Source organism: Schistocerca gregaria, chromosome 2, assembly GCF_023897955.1.
Source record: "Schistocerca gregaria isolate iqSchGreg1 chromosome 2, iqSchGreg1.2, whole genome shotgun sequence".
Taxonomy (NCBI): domain Eukaryota; kingdom Metazoa; phylum Arthropoda; class Insecta; order Orthoptera; family Acrididae; genus Schistocerca; species Schistocerca gregaria.
Genome location: NC_064921.1, coordinates 1,012,799,700 through 1,012,825,772, shown reverse-complemented (window position 1 = coordinate 1,012,825,772; position 26,073 = coordinate 1,012,799,700).

Sequence of the window (26,073 nt, the reverse complement as noted above, 5' to 3'; positions counted from 1 at the left end):
AGCGAGCGTATCGCTGACTAGCAACGAATTACATCTCTGGTTTTTCATGGGGGCAAGCTGTGAAACTAGTTAGTGCACATACATTTCTTTTTCACACCAAAAGTAGCGTGAGGAAAGGTAATTCTACGATTGAAAGTGTGAGATTAGTGTTTTATGTGGTTGGTATTTGTTGGGGATGTATGAACAGTAATTTCGTCTGTGAATGTGTATGCGGAAAACTGTAGTGCAAGGAGTGTAAAAGACCTGTATGACTGATTTGTGTACTCTGTACTGTTACATCAACTACTGATTGTAAATGCGCTGTTCTATGAAATGGATGTTAAAATATAGTTTACCCTATTCCTGCATTTTCCGTGTTCAGATTTACTTATTTTGCTGCGCTAGTTCCAACAATATTGTTGATGTGTTTCCGCTTTCTGAATCTGAAGGTTGTTTAAAAAGAGTAATTTTAAATGGGTCATATGTAAGCCCTTGTAAATTGAATAGAATGATTTTCCATATTTGAATTTGTACATATCTTATTAGGTGCATAATAAAGGACTTGTTTGCCCTTAGTTATATTGTAGTTACGAGCATTACACCCAAGTATATAGGAATTGATTTTCTGCTCACAATACCACTGTGCTAGTAACGTAAATGATGCAACATTATGAAGGTTCTGTTTAGTTTACTATGTTCGCTGGATTACCATGACTCGCTGTAGGCTTGGTAGTTCCTGTTAAATGTAGCTATTTTTTGTTTAATTGATGTTTGTTGTACCTCGAGTGGGGAGAGTACTTAGCCACGTAATTAAGGTTGGGTTTCAGGATTATCTGAAAACCCACGTTGTAGCGTACGATACTGCAGTGACGTCTTTATTTGTTGGTCCTTCCTTCATATAAGACCAGATCATCGAGCAATGTCTTGATTAGTAACCTACTTTTCTACAACCCTACTTTGAAATTAGCACCTGTAAATTTGCTCACTATATGATTTTGTATTCTTCCCTCCCATGACAGCACAAGTGTTAACACTAAAATTTGCAACCTAACAACACGACATACACTATATAGGTGATATTGTCTATTCCTGTTTAACGATAATTTATGTAAACAGTGTACTACATGAACGTGAGAGGGAGCCAACCCACACATCTATGTAACTGAGATATCGTGAGTTTTGTTGCAATTCATAAATATTCCAAAAGCACTCCTTCTGTACAGTGGAACAGTAAAGGTGGGTACTAGTTGTTCATATACTGTGGTATAACAAAATACGTAATAGCATTAAATTTTGTACGTGGCCTTGTATCTTGAAATATGGGGATTACTGATTATTTTGGCGGCGAGAGCAAGGACAGTCTCTGCTTACGCGTCGTGGGAATGAGTCAGCCTCAAATAAAAATTTTACCATTCCATCGTTGCAGGCTCTTACAGCAGCCGGTTTAAAAGTGTTTCAGAATAAAAACAGTCTCCGTTGCGAAATTATTTAATGTCAACAACGCGTTTCACCCTTTCGGGGCATCATCAGATTGTCTACAAAAGCAAGAAACCAATCAATTACATACAAATGGAGGAAAATGGCATGGTCCAATCCTGCACGGCTACGCACGCAACGTGTAAAAATTATAAAAATGTGCGTTAAGCCGGTCATGCGGGCACGTGGGTATTTCTTGCCGGACTGTACGTGGCACCTGTATCTCAGTATGTTTGTCTGCGCGCCAATACAGGCATTGAGCCGTGTGTGGCTAGTATACGGTTTCGTAAGCGTGGCCCTATCATGTACTGCCACGGCGGAGCCGGCTCGTGTTCTCAAGGTAACATACGACAACCGTGGAAAATCTTTCCACCACATATTTGTACTTTCTCGGGCCGTTTATCTCTTTTCACGTGGTCCGTTGCATGTTTTAGATTTTCATGATGGATGGCTTATACAGGGTGTCCCAGCTATCTTGTCCACCCAAAATATCTCTGGAACAATAACAGCTACTAGAAAACGACTTTCACTGGTATCAATGCAGGGCTGGGGCCCATGAATGTACATATTTGGAAACATTCTAAAACGAAAGCATATGTGTTTTTTTAACACAAACTTATGTTTTTTTAAATGGATCTCCTATATTTTTTCTTCAGCAATCCATAGCATGACAAGCACATACACAATGGCGTTGATTGCATCGCAATATTCCCATTACATCCCGAGATACTGAGACGCGAAGTTGAGGCTTTAAATACCCGACATGCGCTGCTAGCGCAAGTCCTGAGGCTCAGGCGTGAACCCCATGCATCCCGTAATCGCGATGTGATTGACATGTGTAATCACACCTCCATACTTATCAAGAGGTCCGAAACGAATAATACGGTCTGCTGCCATCCTGCATTAACGTCGTACATTCCAGCAGGTATTTATCCCATAGGCTAGGGGTGATGCGGTTCTATAACATATCTGTGTACCGCAACGTTAGTCACAAAGTTAACTTCGCTTATCGTTAATCCGTTACTAAAAAGGTATGCCGTTCAACGTTAAAACTTTACTTTACCGTAGATCTAGCGCAAGTGACAGTTAATCATTTACTCTTAATAGTAAAATTCATGTTGATGGTTTTAGTGAAACGAGCAACTGGACTAAAAGTAATACCGTTGTTTCGGACCCTTGGTAAGTATGGAGGTGTGATTACACATGTCAATCACATCGCGATTACGGGCAGCATGGGGTTCACGCCTGAGCCTCAGGACGTGCGCTAGCAGCGCATGTCGGGTGTTTCAAGCGTCAACTTCGCGTCTCAGTATCTCGGGATGTAAAGGGAATATTGCGATATAATCAACGCCATTGTGTATGTGCTTTGTCATGCTATGGATTGCTGAAGAAAAAATATAGGAGGTCCATTTAAAAAAACATAAGTTTGTGTTAAAAAGACACATATGCTTTCGTTTTAGAATGTTTCCAAATATGTACATTCATGGGTCCCAGCGCTACATTGATACCGGTGAAAGTCGTTTTCCAATAGCTGTTATTGTTCCAAAGATATTTTGGGTGGACAAGATAGCTGAGACACCCTGTATATGCGTTTTCCTTGGCATCTATTTTACATTTTGTATGGTTTTTTGACTGATGTATCACGTATCCAGCAATTTTTACGTAGGTTTTTATTAATTTTAGTTCACGTTGTCTGCGTAGCCGTGCAAGAGAGGACCATGCCCTTGTCCTCCAGTTACAAGTTACTGATTGGTTTCTTATTGTTGTAGACAATCTGATGATGCCACAAAAGGGTGAAAAGTATCATTGACATTAAATAATTTCACAACCGAGACTGTTTTTTTAAAATCCGTCTCGAACAGCTTTAGTGGTACGGAGTAACGAAAATCCCACAACCACGGATATAATATGGCCTCGAATGGAAGAACATGGAGGCAAGCAGGCCATGCAAAAGCTAGCTCCTCGTCCTGGTTGCGAAAGGCCAAATTAAATATGGTGGATATGCTAAGAGTTGGACACCACCTAATAGGCATGTCAGCTGGTGCATTGTTTTGGACGCTTTAAATACTCTGCAATCTGCTGACGGGAAAGTTTGCTGTATTTTTGTGTGTCATACCGCAAGATCAGTCATCGTTCATGTTAATTTTGTAAATGGGGGTCAGCTTCCTTTCTTTTTGCTTCCCATGTTTGAAAAAGACAATACATTTGTTTGTTATAGCCTTATGTTGTATTTGCATTCGTAATATTTGTATTCGTAATTATCGAAATAAAAATTTCCAAATAATTCTTCCTTCTTTCCTATCTGTTACTACTTCAGTAATGGTCTGTGTAGAACTTATAAACTTATTCAGTGATTCTAGTAAGTCATAAATGTTTAAATAAGTTTCCTAATGAGGAAGATGTCTAATATCGTCTGTAGTAATTCTGTCATCATCCTGGTCTTTAATAAAGTAGAAATTTTTGTGGAAGAAGTTACCGACAGCCATTTCAGGCAACAAATAATCGTGTTTAAATGTTATAGGTTTCCAGGTAATATCCCTCAAGACGAGCTGCTCTAATCCCTGCCTCCTTGGTAAGCTCTGTTTTTGCAGTTTTAAGAAGCAAAGTGTCAAATTGAAGCCTTACTTACTTAATCAGCCTTGAGAAGCAAAGTGTCAAGCTGAAGCGTTACATACATATGCAGTGAATAGTGTCAGGGTTAATGCGCTTCAGAAACGTGTGGTTATGCATGAAGTTCTTCGGGACTACGATTTCCTTGGAAGTGAGAAATATAGTACTTCTGGTCACGATTAGTTAGTTAAAACAACGAAAATAGAGAAAATACTATTTTGAATTTGCACGTTGAAAGTAACAACAGAAACACGTTTAAACTCCCTCTATGTCCAGGTTGAATTCTTATGTCATATAACAGACAAGTTAATTTAAGTTTGATATTTGTTAGAGATATGTGTCATCACAGTATTTGTTACTTTAAATTTCTTTACCCACATAGGTCTAATCTACATTTTATTGTTGAGATTTAGTCATTTTGTGCTTTATGTATATTATGCGTCAGAGGGACTGCTTTCTGAAAGTACATAATTGGTTGTAAGGACCGGATCTCTCATAAACAAAACCGTGTAATTTTGAAACAAAATTGCTAGTTTTATCATTTCTCATAATTTCCGTCAATCTCTAGGCACCTGGTCCGTCTCTTGGTTATTTTCCTAACTTCCTTCTGTATGGGGCTTTGTGCCATTGCACATATCCAGTTTTGTATCGCTTTAACAACATGAAAAACTTTGGTTCACACAAGTGACCTTTCGTCACATAAGAAAGGTGAGAATCACTTGGAGCTGGGTCAGTTCCTGCAGCTGCTCAAAAATAAGATTCTCAATGTATTTGTTTCCCGAGCTGCATAAAGTGAACACTATCCTGAAGCAAAATCACAGGTTTTGATAGCTTTCCTCTCCTACTCATTTCGATTTTGTTTCAGACATAGCAGTAACTCGTAGTAAGTATCGCTGTTAGTTATTTGACCTTCAAGATTGTATTGGGTCACCAGTTCCAAAACACTGTTATAATTAACTTTCCTGTAGAAACTTGGATTTTCTAATTTCTTACTGTACGTAAAGACATATTTCCCTGCCGTGCTCTGCTACTAACTATGTGGTTCGTATTAACGGAAATAAAAATCATCAACAGTTCCTATGCAAACTAGTAAGTCTTCTACATCCTGTTCAAAATATCTTTAATGTGATTTCTACATATGCAAACATTCTTGTTCCTGTTTATGCCAGCTGACATGGTACCCAAACGATCAGAACGGTAACGGTAGCTTAGAGATTCATAGATGATTGAAAATGTCGAACCGTGGCTAATGTTCAACACTTGCGCCGTTGTGGCGCGACGACTCACAAGACTCACTCACTCAGCCATCTTGATATTCCAGTCCATTTCAGAAGTGCATGGTCTAATGGAATGCTTTTTGCCGCACAGAGATACATGCAAGCGTTTAATGCAGTTTATCCACTTGTAAATGTTTCTTCCGTTAAATAGCTACCACCATACTCCAGTTGCATTCTGCGCAACGTTCTCGCAACTTTAATCCCTTCAGAGAACGGAAAAAGAACCATTCCACTTATCTCTTCCTTGTTGAACCCCGACAATTGAGCACTCATGATAAAACGCTCGCAAATCACTACTAATAGAGCTGTTCCCTGAACCACCACAACTAACGCACAAGAACAACAGTGAGGTTAAAGCATGCTATTGGATCCGGTGCTGTCAAACTAGGGAGCAGAATCTATAATTGTCTTTACTTAGTGATTTACCCTTGTAACTTGATTTGATTCGTAGTTATAATATTGATTACAGATGCTTATTATTTGCTCTAAATTCTAGAGCTCAGTTATATTAGCTGGTTGTGGCTTATTTCATTTATTGACTGAGTTGCGTCTGCTTCACAGATAAATTAATACAAATAATAGCTTTTCTAGTAATGAGTACTGCGCTGGTACATAGGGAAATGGTTACAATAGGGCAGTTTTAGGAAATGTTCAACCGCAATGTAAATAGTCTCAATCCACGTGTAGGAGGCATCTTAAAGAACCGTAGAGAGCAAAGCAGGGGGCTGTAACAGAAATGGGTACACGTCAGACACTCCTCCCAGCATGTGACGTCTGCCTTGGTGTGAGAAGATAATTTGCTAGCTTTTGGTTGAAGCACGGTCGGGAGGAGGACATACTGGATGAGCTCCATTTTCAGGCCAAAATTAAGCTATCTGCTCGCGAGAAATTGGTGAAGACAATTTCGGAGTGCTTAGGAAGATTAAATACTATATTTCTCGCACAGCTGCGAGTGATCAATGCTACTATGTTCGCCGTCTTGACTGTAACTAGATTGTAAGGTATGGCTGAACTTATTTTTAATAACGCAGTAGATACATAATAGTTACATAACGTTTCTTCATTGGAAAATCTTCAGTACTATGGCAAAAAATCACAGTTTAGTTATGTGCCATCTGTCTAGTAGAACAACATGTTTGTGATTTAATTCCTTCTTCTAGAAAGATCAATTATAATTGAGAATAAAATTTAATATACTTTATAATATTGCAAAGAAAATCATAGGACGTGATGGTCCTAAATCAGCCTAGAATTTCAACTGATTTCAGCTAGCGTGATCTAGATTCCATCATATTACTTTAGAATGTGTTGATATGTTCTTTTTTCTAGCGTTACTCGCAAGGTGTTCACTTTTTCAGGATCTGGTAAATTTTATTTTTATTAATTACTTTCGTAGCTGGACGACCTGCGTGAAGTCAAAGTCGTCAAGGTAACCAAAGGGAGGGAATCCATGTGCGACATCTATCCGTGTATCGTATAAAGTTGGCACTGTGTGTTATCATATTTTAACTAACTGTGTATCGGGTTCTCTGATGAAGAATTTGGGGAGCAGACCAACTAAAACAGTGTGGGGAATAATCTAAAAATACGCTCGCGGTCGTAAATCCTACATTCACTTTCTATCCGAAAGTGGCTCACCTCCTTGTGTCCGAGTTACGCTAGACGAGCAGATGAGAATATATAGATCCAATGCAGTAGAAAATGAATATTATACGTTTTTAAACGATAGGGGGAATTGTTTAAAAAATGTTCAAGTGTGTGTGAAATCTTATGAGACTTAACTGCTAAGGTCATCAGACCCTAAGCTTACACACTACTTAACCTAAATTATCCTAAGGACAAACACACACACCCATGCCCGAGCGAGGACTCGAACCTCCGCCAGGACCAGACGCACAGTCCATGACTGCAGCGCCTTAGACCGCGCGGCGGGAATTGTTTAACGAAGACGATTAGACAAATGGCAAAAGCAATTGTTGGTATGAACGAGAAAAATAAACGGAAATATAAGTGGAAGAGGCGAGAGTGTGAAGCAAGGGGCAACACGTTCGTTACACAATGGGCTGAGTTCAAGGAAGTTGCTTGAAAAAGGCTTTCTCAGGTTGTTAAAAGTGTAAGTAGGCTGTTTAGGTTCTTATATTGGTAACGCCGCCGCCACGTAGCGCTCTGTATGAAAATCACTGGCTGTGCTGTGTGCAGTCAGTGGCTTGTTGGCATTGTTGTAATACTCGCAATTGTAGCGTTGGGCAGTTGGCTGTTAACAGCGTGTAGCGTTGCGCAGTTGGAGGTGAACCGCCAGCAGTGGTGGATGTGGGGAGAGAAATGGCGGAGTTTTGAAATTTTTAAGACTGGATGTCATGAACTGCTATATATGTTATGACTTTTGATGATATTAAGGTAAATACATTGTTTGTTCTCTATTAAAATCTTTCATTTGGTAACTATCCCTATCAGTAGTTAGTGCCTTCCGCAGTTTGAATCTTTTATTTAGCTGGCAGTAGTGGCGCTCGCTGTATTGCAGTAGTTCGAGTAACCAAGATTTTTGTGAGGTAAGCAATTTGTGAAACGTATAGGTTAATGTTAGTCAGGGCCATTTTTTTTTTGTAGGGATTTTTGAAAGTCAGATTGCGTTCCCCTAAAAATATTGTGTGTCAGTTTAAGCACAGTCATGTACAATTTTTCTAAGGGGACGTTTCATATGTCGACCCTTAGCCGAGGATACCTCACTGGAATCTTCTGATTTTTTCTTGTAGTTTGTGTAATTAGTGTAGCTTTTGTTTATTGCTAGCACGTAATTATACAGAGAATTTCCTTTGTAGTTGTAGTTTTTCATTGTTGTACAGTAAAACAGTTGTGGCATGCATGTAGTTTTGCACGAAGTATTTCGCAGCTGCGCTTGCAGTTAACGAGATATTATTTTCAGTGCTACATTAATGTGTTCTCTTATTTTTGCTCTTTAAATTGTGCTTTACTGTGTTATCGTGTGAAAAACGTAATACTAAGCTCCAAAGTAAACTGAGAAATGACAGTGAAGACGAAAGCAGTGTGTTAGCGCCACCATGTAATGAATTAACTAATGTTCAAATTAGTAATTTGGTAATTGTGCATAAGGAAATGGAGCGGGCTGCAAACAACGGTGTAGGCAGTGAAACAATTAGTGAACAGGGAAGCATTATCGATCGATCGGTCGGTAACAGCTCGCCTAAGGATTCCGAAATGACAGGACACAATCTTGCAAATACTGTAGATTCAGGTTTTGCGTCCTCACCGTTTTCTCAAATACGTCAAGACACATTTTCTGCTTTTCACAGTGCGAATATTGCCGGTTTAAATGCATTGCCGAATAGCACTGAGGAACATGTTTCAGACACCAGTGCATTGTTATTACAATTAATGCAACAAATAGGACAAAAGCTTCAAAAGTTAGACACAATGGAACAAAATCTTCAAAAGTTAGACACAATGGAACAAAATCAGAGACAAACACAGCAAAAGCTTCAAAAGTTAGACACCACACTTGAACAAACACGTGAAGATCTAACTACTAAGTTACATAACATTGAATGGAAATGTCAAAAAGTCTGTAATGACGTAAAAACACAGATTTGTGAACATTTTCAACCTATTTTTTCGCGGCATGAAAATGCATTGCAGACTCACAAAGCAGCCATAAAAGAACTGCAAACTATTGTTCACGAAAATCATGAGACCTTGCAAGCTAAAATTGACTCAGTTGCATGTACCGATTCGGTTATGCAACTTGCAAAAACTCAAGAAAACTTAAAAGACACAGTAGATACTCTGAAAATTGGTTCAGAAAGACACATGGAGGACATTAGTTCATTATCAGAGGAAGTAGTTGAACTTTCGGATCAGCTAAATAATTTATCTACGAAGGTAGATGATAATCTGAAAGACACAAAACCGGTAGTCTTTAATGACACAGAAGAGTGCGAACAAATTAGGAAGTTCAAACAAAATCAGAATCAAATCAATTCGCAACACCAAAGAGAAATCCAGGAAGTACAAGATCAGCTGACACAGGTAATACAAGAATTACATATTTCAGAGGACACTCGCGGTCCAATACGGGAAGAGGGACATATAAATATGAACAACCACAAAATAATAACACAGGACACTTCGGAAATTATGAAAGAAATTGGCAAGGTACACCGAATTTTGAGATGGAACCGCCGAAACGACGTAACAATGACCGACAAGCGACTCGGCGACATGATGATTTTGACTATAAGCTGTTCATTACTACACGTAAATTCAAAACATTTAAGAATTCTGGCAACGACATTCATCCACAAGCATGGCTTCATCAATTCTCTCATTGTTTTCCTCATAACTGGTCATTAGAACACAGATTAGAATTTGTGTGTGGCTACTTAGAGAATGAACCAGCTGTAAGAATGCGATCGGTCATTCACGATTGCTACAGTGAAGGAGAATTTTACCATGCCTTTCTCTCAGCATATTGGTCTCAAGCTACACAAGACCGAGTAAAACATGGCATCATAATGATGAAACATTTCGAACAATCAGAATTTTCCAGTCTTGTGAAATATTTTGAAGACATGTTGCACAAGAATTAGTACCTGTCAAACCCATACAGCCCCTCAGAAATCATCCGCATTTGCTTAATCAAATTACCTAACATTTACGGCATATTATTTTGGCAGGACGTTGCAAAGACGACATTGAAGCATTTCAGGGACTCTTACAAGAAATGGAAATTGACACTGACAATCGCGGAACGCGAAAACAGAAGCACAACAATTACAGGTCACATCCGTCGCAATTCCGCGATGAAAGAAATAATAACTGGACACGACAAGGCTATTCTGACAACACAAATCATGACCAAAACAGACACCACCCATATGACAACCGTTGGCAGAGTCGTAATAATTACAGAGAAAGATAGCATTTGCGTAGAAATGAATATGACAAAGATAACCACAGACACAGACAATATGGCAACCAGAACTATTATTAACAAAGGAGGAAGAATAACTACAGACGCAACGGTCCACCCTGGAGTGATAGTTCAGGGAGAAATACTCCACCACTTAACCGACAAGAAAGAAAGTACAGGAACTACCGACATGACGACAGACGATATGATCGTAACGACAGACCTGAATTGCATCAGAACTGGCGAGATGCAAACAGAACAGGGCACTCTCGACAAGGTGAATTTGTAGAAGTTAGGTCTCCTAATCCCAATAACGACGCGCGCCAACAAAGGAACAGACAATGACTCGCACCGCAGGCAGCCGCGTACGCCGGCTGGCTCGTATTCTTAACCGATGTATACCATATGATAATTGCGTTGAGGTTGAAATTCTGCGTATTAGGAAGAGTAAAGGTTTACACCACATTTCACAAGTAAAACCGTTTATTGAAGAATAATCTGCTTTTTCATTTTGTCTTTGCCATAAAACTTTTCACTTCACATTTCTAATATGCTTTGTCAAACTTAAGCAACTGTTAACATGCAACAATGTTTGAAGTTAAATATCGAGTCTAAAATCTAGCGAACATTTTTAAACAGAAACTACGAAACTCCCCTCCGCCACACACCGTCAGGTGGCTTGCGGAGTATGGATGTAGATGTAGAATGCATTGTTATAGTGAACAGACGGCACATTGTTGTATTTGTACATTCTTGCTTGTTAGTTGCACTATTACGTAACGACTATCAGGCTTACATACTCAGGACATATACTGGTACTGCTAATGAGATTTTAATGCAACATTTTGGTTTACTTGAAGATACATTCTGAATTTAAAGTACTTTCTGTGAGATACCAGATGACACAGTGGTTAGTTTATGTGACAACTATACGATTTTATCCTGACGCTACTAATGAGTGACAATTTACAATGTTGCTTTTGTGGTGTATCTGTTTTATATCTACACAGTTTTTCTTAATTATTCTGGAAAGTAAAACATGTTTTAGTAGTAACTTTTGTGGTATAGTTACAACGAGACAGCCTTTTCCGTAGTACAACAATACGTTACAGGACAGTACTTTCTTCATCACGGCAATAAGCGTAACAACTAAGATATGTATACGCAAAGCATTTCACTTTTGTTTATCATGAGGTAAGTACATTGACTTCTGCAGAACTTAGCTTTCGGAGGACGATAACTACGACACTTTCATAGAGATTATCTTATAACATGACGCACAGTTTAACGCTACAGCACACGTATTTGAGTGATTAATTTTGTACTTGAAACATTTATTTTTAAAGAGTTTTCAATTACAATCATATAAAGGTTTTCCCTGATACATTTCATTCCATTGCTGTAATCTGTAACACGTGAGGGTATAATTACATTAATCCTCATGGGGGTACACGCTTACTTTGTGTACCATGCGTCTGGCAAGCAAAAGGAGCCCTAGCTAATATGGTATTTGCTTATACAACTTTACACATTGGTACCATATTTCTCTAACACAGAAGTACACAGCTATGTGATCATTTAACTGAGAGAGACAAATATTTATTTTACTACATCAGTGACTGATGTTTACGTAATTACACGGTTGGATAACTTCACACTTATGAAATTGTATTTTGTCTGTACTTTGTGAAATGTTCATATTTTTTCAGAACCGTTGTGATACTATGAGAGCTTTGAATGATGTATTTGGTATGGGATCATGATTTTTATAGTACTTTTGAGGTAGATGAAACTTTTGACATGAGCAGAGAATTTTTTTTAGGTTTTGAAATTATTGGAGAAAGCTACGACGATTTTGAAATTAGGCTGAGGTTTTATGATGTTATGATGACGATGTGTATTACGCTGTTGCGGTATGTTTATGATCAAGAAGCTGATGCTATATGAGTTATTTGATTGTGCTATGCATCTGTTATGATGAAATATTGAAGAAGTGTCTACGAATATGTATATGTGTAATAAAGAAAGGAATATGAGTAGTGGTTAGGGACTCTGGTTTGTGAAAAAGGATGCTGGAAACCGAGAATTGTACTTTAAGAGTTATGAAATGTGTATATGCGTGAATGTATCACTATGCTGGCGAAAATTTTTTGGACACTGTTATATTTACAGGATTTTGTTTCTACAGATTTGAAACGCAAGTTCTCGACCTGTGAAATTTTTGTATGAGACTGCCACTGTAGTGCAAACTAGTGTCGTAAATATTTCGGTAAGAAAGTTAAGTGACCACCTGCACGTAATGTGTCGTGGGCACCCAGCTGCGCGACAGTCGCCTGGAAAAAAGCATTAGTGTGTGCCTTTCAGAGGCAGAGGTGGGAAAAAAAGAGTTCGTTATCCTCGGTATTGACATTCCTTTGTAGAAAGCATCGCAAATACGACACGCTCAAACTTGAAAACGTATGATTATACTGTGGAGCTCTTAATTTATGATATTTACTAAAATGCCTAATGAAATGATGAGAAACATTTTACATCTATTGTCTTTCTAGTTGAGAGAATTTTTTTTTCCTTTGGAGACGGCATTTGCCTAGTGAATGACGTTTCATATGTTGCTTTATATATATATATATATATATATATATATATATATATATATATATATATATATATATATATATATATATTTGTTCATTTCGTTTAATATTTAGTTTCTAGCTGCACTGCAGCAGTGGTTAAAATAAAATTTAATAGATGTACTAATATCACTATTTTCTGTCTACAGACCCAATAAAGAATACTTTTATGATGTACTTCCATAGAAAAGAGAGCACAAATAATCATTTCCCTTCATAGAAACTGCATAAATAATTTTTTTACTATTTGGTAACTTGTCTGCTAGAGTAAGTTCTCGTGATACATCACTCTAGTGTTAAGATGTGACATAGGCATTAGACATGACCATCTTTACTGTAATATTCTTTCTGCTTGAGCTTTGTCATGTTAAGATATAAGTTATTGCATTTGCTGCTGCTGTTTGCCAGGCATAGTGTTACTGAATTTCACTTTGTATTACTCTGTTAAGCCAGCTTTACTACTGATTTATTTTTCTTGTTGCTGCACATTGGCTCATATTAGCTGTAATGTTGCATTTTCTCTGTTAATTTAGATTTAATGCTGCTTGCTTTGCCAATTTCCATTTTTTGTCATTGTTGTTTGTGTTAATTTGTTATGTGCTGCTGCATTGCTTCGTCCCTTGGTATATATATCTGAGCTCAGTAGATTTAAGTTAGCTTAAGAGGGGGTAGACTATATAAGAAACTACCAATGATGAATTGGAAGAAATGCATTGAGAAGCTATAAGAAAATGGTTTGGCCAAAAACGTAGTGTACAGTGGAGGAAAACTATTTTTGAAAGAGGATGTGAACAGAATACAGAAAGCAGGCTTAGATATGACTTTTTGGGAATAATGATGAACGAAGGGAGATCTCCATGCAAAATACTGCAGTAAAACAAACCCTGTCCTTTCCTTTTGTGTTATCCCTCTATGTGTTTGTGTTCCCTTGAGTATTTGTGTTTTTCCTGTCTTTACGTGTTTAGCTAATAAGATTTATGTTGTAGAATTTTTCTAATACTATGTTATTTTCTTTGTAAAGATGTTTATAGACTTTATTAATTCTGTTCTGTTTCAATGCTCATGTATGAAATTAATGTTTCGAAAATTATTCTCATTATTTTATATATTTACTTATGTCATAGTTCCTGTAACACTGATGCATATGTCTATTTCTATTCTTTTGTAAAGCCCATATTATTACAAATGTTATCTGTACTATTATGTTCTTTAATGATGTATTTTGTACCTTTGTAATTGTATTCTTATGTTGTAAACTTATGATTGTATGGACACCAGTTCATCAAATTAAGTAACTTGTACGCATTCATTTCACTGCACACATTTCTGTTGGTCATAGTACATGCACAATTTGTGAAAAAAAGAGAACTGTTAGTGCTCCCACGTGTGTTGATAATTCAGGAAGGGACTGGTTAACAGCATTGGTGGTTATAAGGACAATTCCAAAAACTTTGTGAGTGCACAAGTGCTGGTTTATGGACTTGCTATATTGTCCACAAGACTCTTCGCTTGTGACTGTGCACCTGCACAGTCGCAACAGATGGCTGCTGGCCGTCTCTACGTGGACTACAGTGGGTCTGCATCTTTGATGGCCCACCAATACAATTATTTCTACAATGACTGCACTGGGTCTGCACCTCTGGTGGCCACCAATACCGTAATCTCTACCAGGACTACAGTCGGTCTGCTCTGTGATGACCTACCTACCAGTATTCTTCAAAACTTCAACTGACTCTGCTGTGGGTTTGCTCTGTTGTGGCCCATTACCTGTCTGCACGTCAAGAGTCAGCACTGTCTTTCCGTTGGAAGGACAACACTACTTCTTCAAGACTGCATGGAAATCCACTACTTCCGTGTGCATTTTCTTTTACTGCTCAGACTTTGAGAAAAACACTGCTATTTTACTGTGATGAACGATCAGGACTGTCTTTATGGAATGTGAGAAAATTTTGGCTTTTGACCAACATTGTATAATAAGTGTGTGATTTCTTTGTTATTGTAATTACGAAAAAATGTTTCAAATCTGTATTGGCCACTGCCCAAAACTATTTGTAATTTTTTTTGTGGGGAGCATGGGGGCTATGTAAGTAGGCTGTTTAGGTTTTCTTATTGGTAACGCCACATAGCGCTCTGTATGAAAAATCACTGGCTGTGCTGTGTGCAGTCAGTGGCTTGTTGGCATTGTTGTAATACTCACCATTGTAGTGTTGGGCAGTTGGCTGTTAACAGCGCGGAGCGTTGCGCAGTTGGAGGTGAGCCGCCAGCAGTGATGGATGTGGGGAGAGAAATGGCGGAGTTTTGAAATTTGTAAGACTGGATGTCATGAACTGCTATATATGTTATGACTTTTGATGATATTAAGGTAAATACATTGTTTGTTCTCTATTAAAATCTTTCATTTGGTAACTATACCTATCAGTAGTCAGTGCCTTCCGTAGTTTGAATCTTTTATTTAGCTGGCAGTAGTGACGCTCGCTGTATTGCAGTAGTTCGAGTAACCAAGATTTTTGTGAGATAAGCGATTTGTGAAACGTCATGTTAGTCAGGGCCATTTCATTTTTTTGGTAGGGATTTTTGAAAGTCAGATTGCGTTGCGCTAAAAATATTGTGTGTCAGTTTAAGCACAGTCTTGTATAATTTTTCTAAGAGACAAGTATTGTGAAAACAATAATTTAATGAAAACAATAAGAACATAAAAGAAAGAAAACAGATTCTTGAGCAAGTGAAACTAGAGCTTCCCGCTCAAGCCTCGAAGAACACGAGATGATGGCCGGCAGCCATGTCAACCGCTGCCATGTGGCTTCCTGCGGATGCAGTATGGAAGGCGCGCGTGGTCATCACATCGCTCTCCCGGCCGTCGTCGATTTGTCAGACTTAAGGGCTGCTACTTCTCATTCAAGTATCTCAACAAGTGACATCTCGATGCCGAGATGAATCATCCCTGGCAGCAATGGAAACTGAACCCTGGTAGTCCGCAGGAGAGTCAGACGCGCCGAAAACCCAGCTGCGGAGGCGAACTGTTTGGGTGGGTACCACGTTTTATGAGTTAAGCTGCTACATGACACAGCAACTAAGCAACACAGGGAAAACTGTGCCAGCGCTCCAAGTTAAATTTGAAACTGCAGTGTAGTTCTAGATATGAACCGAAGAAGTAGATAGTTAGAAATGAAAGTAAGAGTACCCAAGAAGCTACGCCAGATGTCGTGTACGAGTACCAGGCTATTCGAGGTACGAAGAAAGGAAAGACGAACATCCTACAACATGATGCTGTTATACAAATGATGTAATTAACCTCCTGACAAGTTAATAACGGAGGTGGTGTCGCTAGCGTTTCGGTAGGCGTTTACGGTGGCACCAGAGTCGTGAAGATGTGTCAGTTTAAGGATATTGCTACACTGTTCGGTGACACAGCAACGGAGAAAGTTCTTTCTCCAGCCGTATTCCCTCTGACCTGATTAAGTGCTAACATTCTTCCTCTCAAACGTGTTTGACATCATTTGTCTTCAGAAACAAGGAAAATCGGCTAATTCTACTGTGATAATTCAACAACAACAATGTGGCACATCTTACTATTCGTTCCAAGTTGTTGAGTATGTTCCTGAATTAGAACTGCGGACCCATTTGCTGCCTCAAAAGTGTAAGTATTGTGTATTTCGGTGTCCGAAATTCGCGGAAACATCTAAAAGTAACTATAACTGAATAGGCTACGTATCGAATGCTGTCAAATTATATTGTATGAGTAGTATGCCAAAGGTGATACAAGCACATTTTTGATATCAAATAGATTGTTCTGGTGACTGGTTTAGGACCCCCTGAGGGTTGATTTCTGACCCCTTGGGATTATCATCCTTCTGAGAAAATTCCCACCTATCTCCCTCCATCTCCACTTCCCTCTGGAAACCGCCAACCCTGCCCTTCCCTCTTGCGTATACAAGCACACTTTCAGGTATCGAGTGGATACCCTACCACTGTTTAAAATTAAATGACTAATTAATTAAATCAATAAATTAAGTAATCCTTCCCTTTCTGCTAAATTTTCCAGCCCTCACTCTCCCGTCCCTCTTCTGGAAATCGCTGAGGAAGGACTCAGTCAATGCTGGAGAGAAAGGATATCCTCTCAGGAAATTCAAATCAGTGTCAGTTACATAGCAAAGGATATACTGTTTAATTATAAAATTCAGTTCATAGAGGTTTGGCCGCTCTCTTATTTGGTGGGAAAAGTTGGCCATTCTCTGCTCTTTCAAAAGATGCATGTGTAGCAAAATTCATATAAAAGAAGTAATTAAATAGATCTCTTTTCTTCTGATCACACAAGCAATACCGTTATGAAAACGACAATAACATAGTGCACTGCACTTAATTATACTGTCAAAATCTTTCAATCCAATTGTGGGACCTGGGGCATCCCACCATGTTGTGCACCCATGCGAGATCGCTTCACCAGTCTGCACTGTGTGCTGTTGTCTGAGAGGCCTCACTAGTCCTGCTAGGGCCCGACAACAGCTCTCGATCACCACATCACCAGCTGTCTCGGTGGCCCACCTCAACTAGCTACCTCCTGTCACATGCTACTGCTTGGGAAAATTCCATCCAACATGTCCAAACCAGCAAACCATAGTGTCTCAGAATACTGAACACATTTGTCTGTGACCATCTGGCAGCCAGGTCATTCCCACAACTGCAGACCCCTTTGTTGATGTCCTTTGCCACATCAAGTGGTTACTTCTGGTTGCAGCAACTGCACAATCTGCTCCTAAACAAACACCTTCCATATCAGGTCAGTGGAAGCACCTCCTCTATGTGCCTGCTCTGCTGTGCAGATACTGACTGATTTAGTTCCCCACCCCCACCTGTCTTCCCTCCAATTTTCTCCTTTCCTCCCCTTCACCCCTCTGGTTACTTCTGCTGAGATAAAGCATCAGGCGGCTGCTGATCTTTGATATAGGTGGTGACAGTATGTTGATATTGATACCTGGGAAATTCTTGTTGAAATTTGGTCTCTCTCTCTCTCTCTCAGGTAGCTGCTTCCTGCCCAGTGAACGTCTGTCATGTGCCACATTAGCCACGCCTTTGTCCTGAAGAAAGTAGTGGATATCTGGTAAAACTCCAGCTGTGAATATATTGGAAAAATTCCTCACTATATCAGACTGAGTAATTGCTTAATCAAATTGATACCCTTCGTGTACAGGCAGTTCTTCCTTGCACCCTACTGGTGGATGCTAGCACTGGTATATGTGGTGGGGTTCGATCTCACAGTTGCCAGGTTTCCAAACCCTTCCAGATTTTTTTCCTTGTTTCTTGTTGGTGGATAATAGCACACTTAGGTAATTCAGTTGGAGGTTCATTACATTGGAGGCAGGTGAGAATATCAGATTTCAACGTGACTGCATGCTATGTCCTTACAAAATTTGTGGGAGGGGATGGATTGAGGTATGTGGTCACAATGCCACTATCAGAGACAATAAATTGACCAATCGTGAATTGGGTTTTCAAAGCACTATAGAATTCCTAAGCTGGTTCTCTCCACTACATCCAGCAGGGGGAAGAAGCATCAAATACGTGATATGACAGAAAGTACAATAAATACCGATACGATGTATTGAGAAGTACCAAACGTGACGGACTTAACTCATGATCCAGTGGCAATAGTAGCTGTCGTTTTAGATGTTGGAGATAGCTAGCACACTCACACATCCTACATATTCATGTCCTGATATCCACATGCAGTGACCCAGGCCAGATGCTGCACACTGCTGGTTGCCACCGTGGATGCGTGTCTCAGTGATCGTGCCCAGTCTGCAACCAGACTCAGCCTACTGGAGTGCCATGTTACTGGGGGTGTCCATGATGACTGGATTGGTTGGAATTTGGATGTTATCAATACATCCAACGCCAACACCCGCCACATTGAATCACGAAAGAAGTAAACTAGATTCTGAGTATTGGTTAGCTATTCGCCTGACCAGAGGATGCTGTGAACGCTACTGCTAGGGCTTGCCCCGATGGCTGCGAGCAGAAACCGACTACCTGGCCAGCTTCAACTTTTCCTTCTACGTGCCACTCACTACTGCCTTAAGCTGGAAATGTCAATTCCGGCCACTGAGTATCTCCGACATGGTGTCGTCCCATCAGTGTAATTACAGTCAGTGTAATGACAATTAAATATTACCATCGTAGCGCCGATCTTGTGACAATCAATAACTAGCGAAGTGTAGGAAATGCCTTCTTCTGACGACTGTGGCGGCTCTGGAAATATCAATATGTATACCATTCATATGACAGGAAACAATTTTCCACACTCAACAGTGAGCAAAATATTGGCAATAAATCCTTCAGATGGCTGTGGCTCTGGGACGAATATCACATCGAAATATCAATATCTATATCTTCCTTTCCACATTAAATCTTTCATTCCCTCCGATGGCTATCGATGCACTGAAATCGCAATTTTCCACATCAAATCCATACTTCCTTTACAACTGGACTTAGCCATTTTCCTTCTGCATGTCAGAACACTGACTACAGTAACTTTACACCTCAAAACATACTTTATAATTCTGCCAGTCAAAGGGAATCTATCACTCATCCCCTACTATGTGTAATACTTCGCCAATAACTGAATGCTCGTGGAACCCAATAATACTGAGTGAAAATCCACAATGGATGGACATGCTTCATTTGTTTTCTGTGCGAGTGGTACCAGACATAATAGAGACATAATAGCCGTATAAGTGACCAGCTATTAAAAACACCATCACGTCGACCATGTTACTGTCATCCTGCACCAAAAATGGTCTTAGTTCTCCAGGCACACACAAGTATCGTTAATGATATCAGCGTTAAAAACCGAACAAGCTCTATAAATCGAAGTATGGTACTGCTTACGAATGAAGTAGTCTTCCACACACATACTGCGGTATTCAATGTAGACGATAATCACATGAGTGTGCAATAATAGAACGAAAGTGCAGGTACACATCATCAGTGGTCTAAGCTCATAATAAAATAGCTCTTCTCGCCGTATTTAGAAAGCGCTTTGGCTAATAAACGTGATACAAAGTTGAAATTTGCAATTCCCTCATGCTAGATATTTCCCAAGCTAACAAACAGTATTTGTAATGCTTTCTGTGTCAGTACCATGTTGACAGTGTAATGGAGGTTCTGTAATATATCCACAGGGTTATAGGCGAGGGAGGATGATGGTTGCCAGATGTTCATCACATACGGTAGATGGTGTGCTGTGGAAGGAATCACTTCAAAACCGAAAGGCTAGATTGAATTCGCAGGAAATGTACAAAATCATATGACGAATACATAGGCTTTTCAGAACTAAAGTGTTACACTTTCTTGTTGGAATTCTCCTGCAATTTGGAATGAAGTCGCTCCATTCAACCACACTATTGCGCTGGGTCTTATAATGATTAAAGCCATTGGAGAACCATATTTGCGACACTCTCATATCATGAAGAAAGTCACTTTTTTCGAACGTATCTACTAAGTACCCCTTACAGCAAAACTCCAGTTTGGTTTTAGATAGTCTCTCTGAATCTTGAAACTGTTCCTCATTCTCAGCCCCATCCTTCCTACAGCTTTGTCCGTGCGATCGTTCTAGTTTGTCACAACTGAGTGGAGGCCCAAGACTGCTATATCTACCACCTTTGGCATCCCACAGAGAAACAGGTTGGGCAGAGTTAATATGACATGACCGAGTTTTGACCACTCATTGGAAATGGGAACATGTTGCTGCAGCTCCATCAACTGTGCACAATGAGTAATACCAACGCCAAGATAAGGTTTCTCCTGCAATATGAAGTAGTATAAAAGACAGTAAAAGCAGTTACAACGGTGTATCTTATCAAGAAAATTAGATAGACCACATTATATGGGAACTGGAAGAAGATGGATTTTGATACTGCATTGTGATGTGTTTTCAAACAACACTCCTGGAAATTGAAATAAGAACACCGTGAATTCATTGTCCCAGGAAGGGGAAACTTTATTGACACATTCCTGGGGTCAGATACATCACATGATCACACTGACAGAACCACAGGCACATAGACACAGGCAACAGAGCATGCACAATGTCGGCACTAGTACAGTGTATATCCACCTTTCACAGCAATGCAGGCTGCTATTCTCCCATGGAGACGATCGTAGAGATGCTGGATGTAGTCCTGTGGAACGGCTTGCCATGCCATTTCCACCTGGCGCCTCAGTTGGACCAGCGTTCGTGCTGGACGTGCAGACCGCGTGAGACGACACTTCATCCAATCCCAAACATGCTCAATGGGGGACACATCCGGAGATCTTGCTGGCCAGGGTAGTTGACTTACACCTTCTAGAGCACGTTGGGTGGCACGGGATACATGCGGATGTGCATTGTCCTGTTGGAACAGCAAGTTCCCTTGCCGGTCTAGGAGTGGTAGAACTATGGGTTCGATGACGGTTTGGATGTACCGTGCACTATTCAGTGTCCCCTCGACGATCACCAGAGGTGTACGGCCAGTGTAGGAGATCGCTCCCCACACCATGATGCCGGGTGTTGGCCCTGTGTGCCTCGGTCGTATGCAGTCCTGATTGTGGCGCTCACCTGCACGGCGCCAAACACGCATACGACCATTATTGGCACCAAGGCAGAAGCGACTCTCATCTCTGAAGACGACACGTCTCCATTCGTCCCTCCATTCACGCCTGTCGCGACACCACTGGAGGCGGGCTGCACGATGTTGGGGCGTGAGCGGAAGACGGCCTAACGGTGTGCGGGACCGTAGCCCAGCTTCATGGAGACGGTTGCGAATGGTCCTCGCCGATACCCTAGGAGCAACAGTGTTCCTAATTTGCTGGGAAGTGGCGGTGCGGTCCCCTACGGCACTGCGTAGGATCCTACGGTCTTGGCGTGCATCCGTGCGTCGCTGCGGTCCGGTCCCAGGTCGACGGGCACGTGCAGCTTCGGCCGACCACTGGCGACAACATCGATGTACTGTGGAGACCTCACGCCCCACGTGTTGAGCAATTAGGCGTTACGTCCACCCGGCCTCCCACATGCCCACTATACGCCCTCGCTCAAAGTCCGTCAACTGCACATACGGTTCACGTCCACGCTGTCGCGGCATGCTACCAGTGTTAAAGACTGCGATGGAGCTCCGTATGTCACGGCAAACTGGCTGACACTGACGGCGGCGGTACACAAATGCTGCGTAGCTAGCGCCATTCGACGGCCAACACCGCGGTTCCTGGTGTGTCCGCTGTGCCGTGCGTGTGATCATTGATTGTACAGCCCTCTCGCAGTGTCCGGAGCAAGTATGGTGGGTCTGACACACCGGTGTCAGTGTGTTCTTTTTTCCATTTCCAGGAGTGTATATACAGGTATTGCAGTCTGAGGAAGATCAGTATCTCTTAGGGTGCATTCATGTCTGCCACCCAAACATTCTCCCCGTCCTTGTTATTTTGTATCATTCAACAGAGAAAAACTGCAAATTTTAAAAACTTCACTGACATCTCCCAGTAGTGAACTTTAAGATATTACCACATCACTCTTTTCCGATGTACTGAAAACAAACACCATCTGTGTGCTGACATCGAGCATATCGGTCGATGCCATTAAATATACAAGTAATGATCCACTGGAACTGGTGGTCAGTGATTGAAGTGTAAAGTATCGTCACTTGCATGGTAGGTGGACTACACCCCACAGACTACAAATCGCAAGAGAGCATCCCCACTCTGTTCTTTCATTAACAGTTTCATGCATTGTTTTTCTGCTGTAGCTTATCCAAGCAGTGTATGACTGTAGCTTTCTGCACCGCCATACATTTCGTTTTTCAACCACAACTTCGAGGTGGACTCGTTTTGACTCATGGCTCTCACAAATAGCTGGACATCGCATGGTGCAAATTATTTTGCTCTCACAACACACAGGTTGGTTGAAATAATAGACAGAGGCTGTGTTTCTTATTGACAAATATGTGGAGGACATCTCAACATATGAAAGCTGGAAGACTTTGTGTCACTGTGGAGTATTCACAAATAGCTGTCAGAAGGTGCTGATCTTTACATTTAATCTCATCTGGCACAGTGGCAGGGCAGCAGATGTCTAGGTGTTCTGTTCTGAAGTGACCAAGAACATTGATTCCTCATATTACAGCCATGTGCATGAGCACTGCTTTGGTGCTGGCTCTCCCTGAAAGGACTCTCTTCATCTGAAACAAATGGTTTCAGTCAGTCATTACTTGGTAATCAACAGTGTCCCGGTGGACACATGGGATGCAAAAGACTCTGTCAGTATGGAGTGATGTACAGTAATAAGCACCACAGTGATAGTACAAGCAAACTTAACAATTTTAGCAACGTTTCTGTCATTTCAACACCGAACAATGACATGGCAGCATCTTCCAATTTATGTATTGTTGATAAACCACCCATCCACTGCTCTGGGTGTACCACACACTAGCTTGTGTAATAGACGGAAAGTCATCGAGTAAAATAGAAGTAATATCGGCGTTCCCCAAGGAAGTGTTATAGGCCCTCTGTTGTTCCTGATCTATATTAACGACCTAGGAGACAATCTGAGTAGCCGTCTTAGATTGTTTGCAGATGATGCAGCCATTTACCGTCTTGTAAAGTCATTAGATGATCAAAACGACTTGTAAAATGATTTAGGTAAGATATCTGTATAGTGCGAAAAGTGGCAGTTGATCCTGAATAAAGAAAAGTGTGAAGTTATTCACACGAGTATCAAAAGAAATCAGCTAAATTTCGATTATGCGATAAGTCACACAAATCTGAGGGCTGTAAATTCAACTAAATACTTAGGGATTACAATTACAAATAACCTAAATTGCAAAGATCACATAGATAATGTTATCGGTGGAGAAAACCAAAGACTTCGATTCATTGGCAGTACACTTAGAAGGTGCAACAGGTCTACCAAAGAAACTGCTTACACCACGCTTGTCCGCCCTATTCTGCAGTACTGCTGTGCGGTGTGGGATCCGCATCAGGTGGGACTGACGGATGACATCGAAAAAGTACACATAAGAGCAGCTCGTTTTGTATTATCGCGAAATAAGGGAGATAGTATCACAGACATGATTCGTGAATTGGGGTGGCAATCATTAAAACATGAAATTTCAATCACCAGTATCCTCCTCCTATTGCGGAAACATTCTGTCGGCACCCACCTACATAGGGAGAAATGATCATCACAATAAAATAAGATAAATCAGGGCTCGCACAAAAAATTTAAGTGCTCCTTTTTCCCGCGTGCTGTTCGAGAGTGGAACGGTAGAGAGACAGCATGAAGGTGGTTCACTGAACCCTCTGCCAGGCACTTTATTGTGAATAGTACAGTATTCACGTAGATGTAAATAGCTGACTGTGCATTACGTTCCGTCGTGGTTAACAGTCGAACGGATGCACCAAAATAAACCAAACTGGATCTTATATGGATGCAGTCAGGTTATCTACATACTTCTACGACATCAATCATTGCCCATATTTCCCCATGTGGATGGGAGTCGAAGAGTATAATCACATTAACAGTATAAAGTTGGACATTGAAAGATCTTTCTGCATTGTCTTGGACCAATACTCCCTGCAACACTGCCAATGATTTAATTTGCAACTGACCAGAAGTTGGATGGTACTATACCACTACGTATGAAGGAACAGAGTGAGCTGAGTTCGTAACTACTGTTCCACGAAAACTCTTCTACACCAGTATTAGTCACAGCACCCATTCAAGTGCACAAGTTCTCTGCAGATGTGTTTACATTGAGGTCGTTTGCACTCCTTGTCTGTGTATAGTAGATATGACAGTGTTGTGATGTAACACAGCTTGATGGAGATCCAGGTGGATGGAGTTTGAAGCATGTTATCAATTGTACAGTATTGATCTAGTGTCTTTGATCTGTACCAAGAAGGTATTGGCAAGAGAGAAATTATTGTAGAGGATTAACATATGCACTTCTAAGGCTACACGGTTCTGCACTTATACTATAATGTTAAAGTCATGTGGTTTCCAACCATGCGGTTACCAAAATATTAGTCATGTTGAGTGCACTGCTCCTGATCTGTAATGCAAAATATATATGTCCAGCAGCTGACATACATCCACCCTGCACATTTTCTATCCACTCACTACAGTGACAAACTTTAAGACGCTAGCGGAATTAATCTCTATTGAAAACGAAACTTATAATCTAACGTCTAAAAATGTGATGTCTGATATACGCAATCACTGCCCAGAATCAAAATGTGCGTGTTTATCTGCTAATGATACAAACAGTATGTTTGCTGGAGTAAACAGAAGTGACAGAGAAAATGTTTTCCATAAATTAGAAGCAAGTCGTGGTAGGATTTTTCTTACAAGTGTTAGTGGCTTGGCACATATCATCCACAACAGTGTTCAAACAGCCGTCGTGAAGCAACCATTTGATACAGAGAAAATCATTTGTAAACTTTATAAATATTTTCATATCTGTATGGTAAAGGTAGAAAGACTCAAAGAGTTCTGTGATTTTGTAAAATTCAGTTACCGTCAATTGCTATGTTAAATCTGTGTTGAAGGAATGACGGAGATAAAGCTGTTCATAATAGGTTTTATTCCTATATTCATTCATTCTATAATGAAACATTTCGGCGTGGGGGAAGCAATTTTCAGATCATAATTCACAATGTTAGACCCGTTTGAAAATGGAGCTACAATGGATTAATACTGAATCATTGATTCAGAAAGTAAGCAGTGAAGAAATTAATAGTGCAGATCTGTATGATAAATATTGTTCTGTAAAAATGATTGCAGCTGAAAAATTAAATTACTGGAACGATTTCAAGAAAGAAGTGCATTAAAATATGGTTTGAAATATTTAAATTGTTAAAATAAAAGTGCGTAAAAGTAGTAGTCATGCCCAAAATCGTAGAACTTGCTCTGTGTATTCTTGGGTCGAATGCAAGAACTGAGTGTTTGTTTCCAAGAATGAATCGTTAGTGATAAAACAAATGTTGTAGATAGTACAGTTGCAAATGCAATGATTCTTAAGACTAATCCAAGCATTTCCTGTGCAGACAATCAAGCAGTTATGTGGCCAAATTCCCTCAGGTGAAAAATACAAACAAAATTGTAGTAACCTGGAGGATTCGTAAGGGGGCTTCACTTTGCGTATTAACA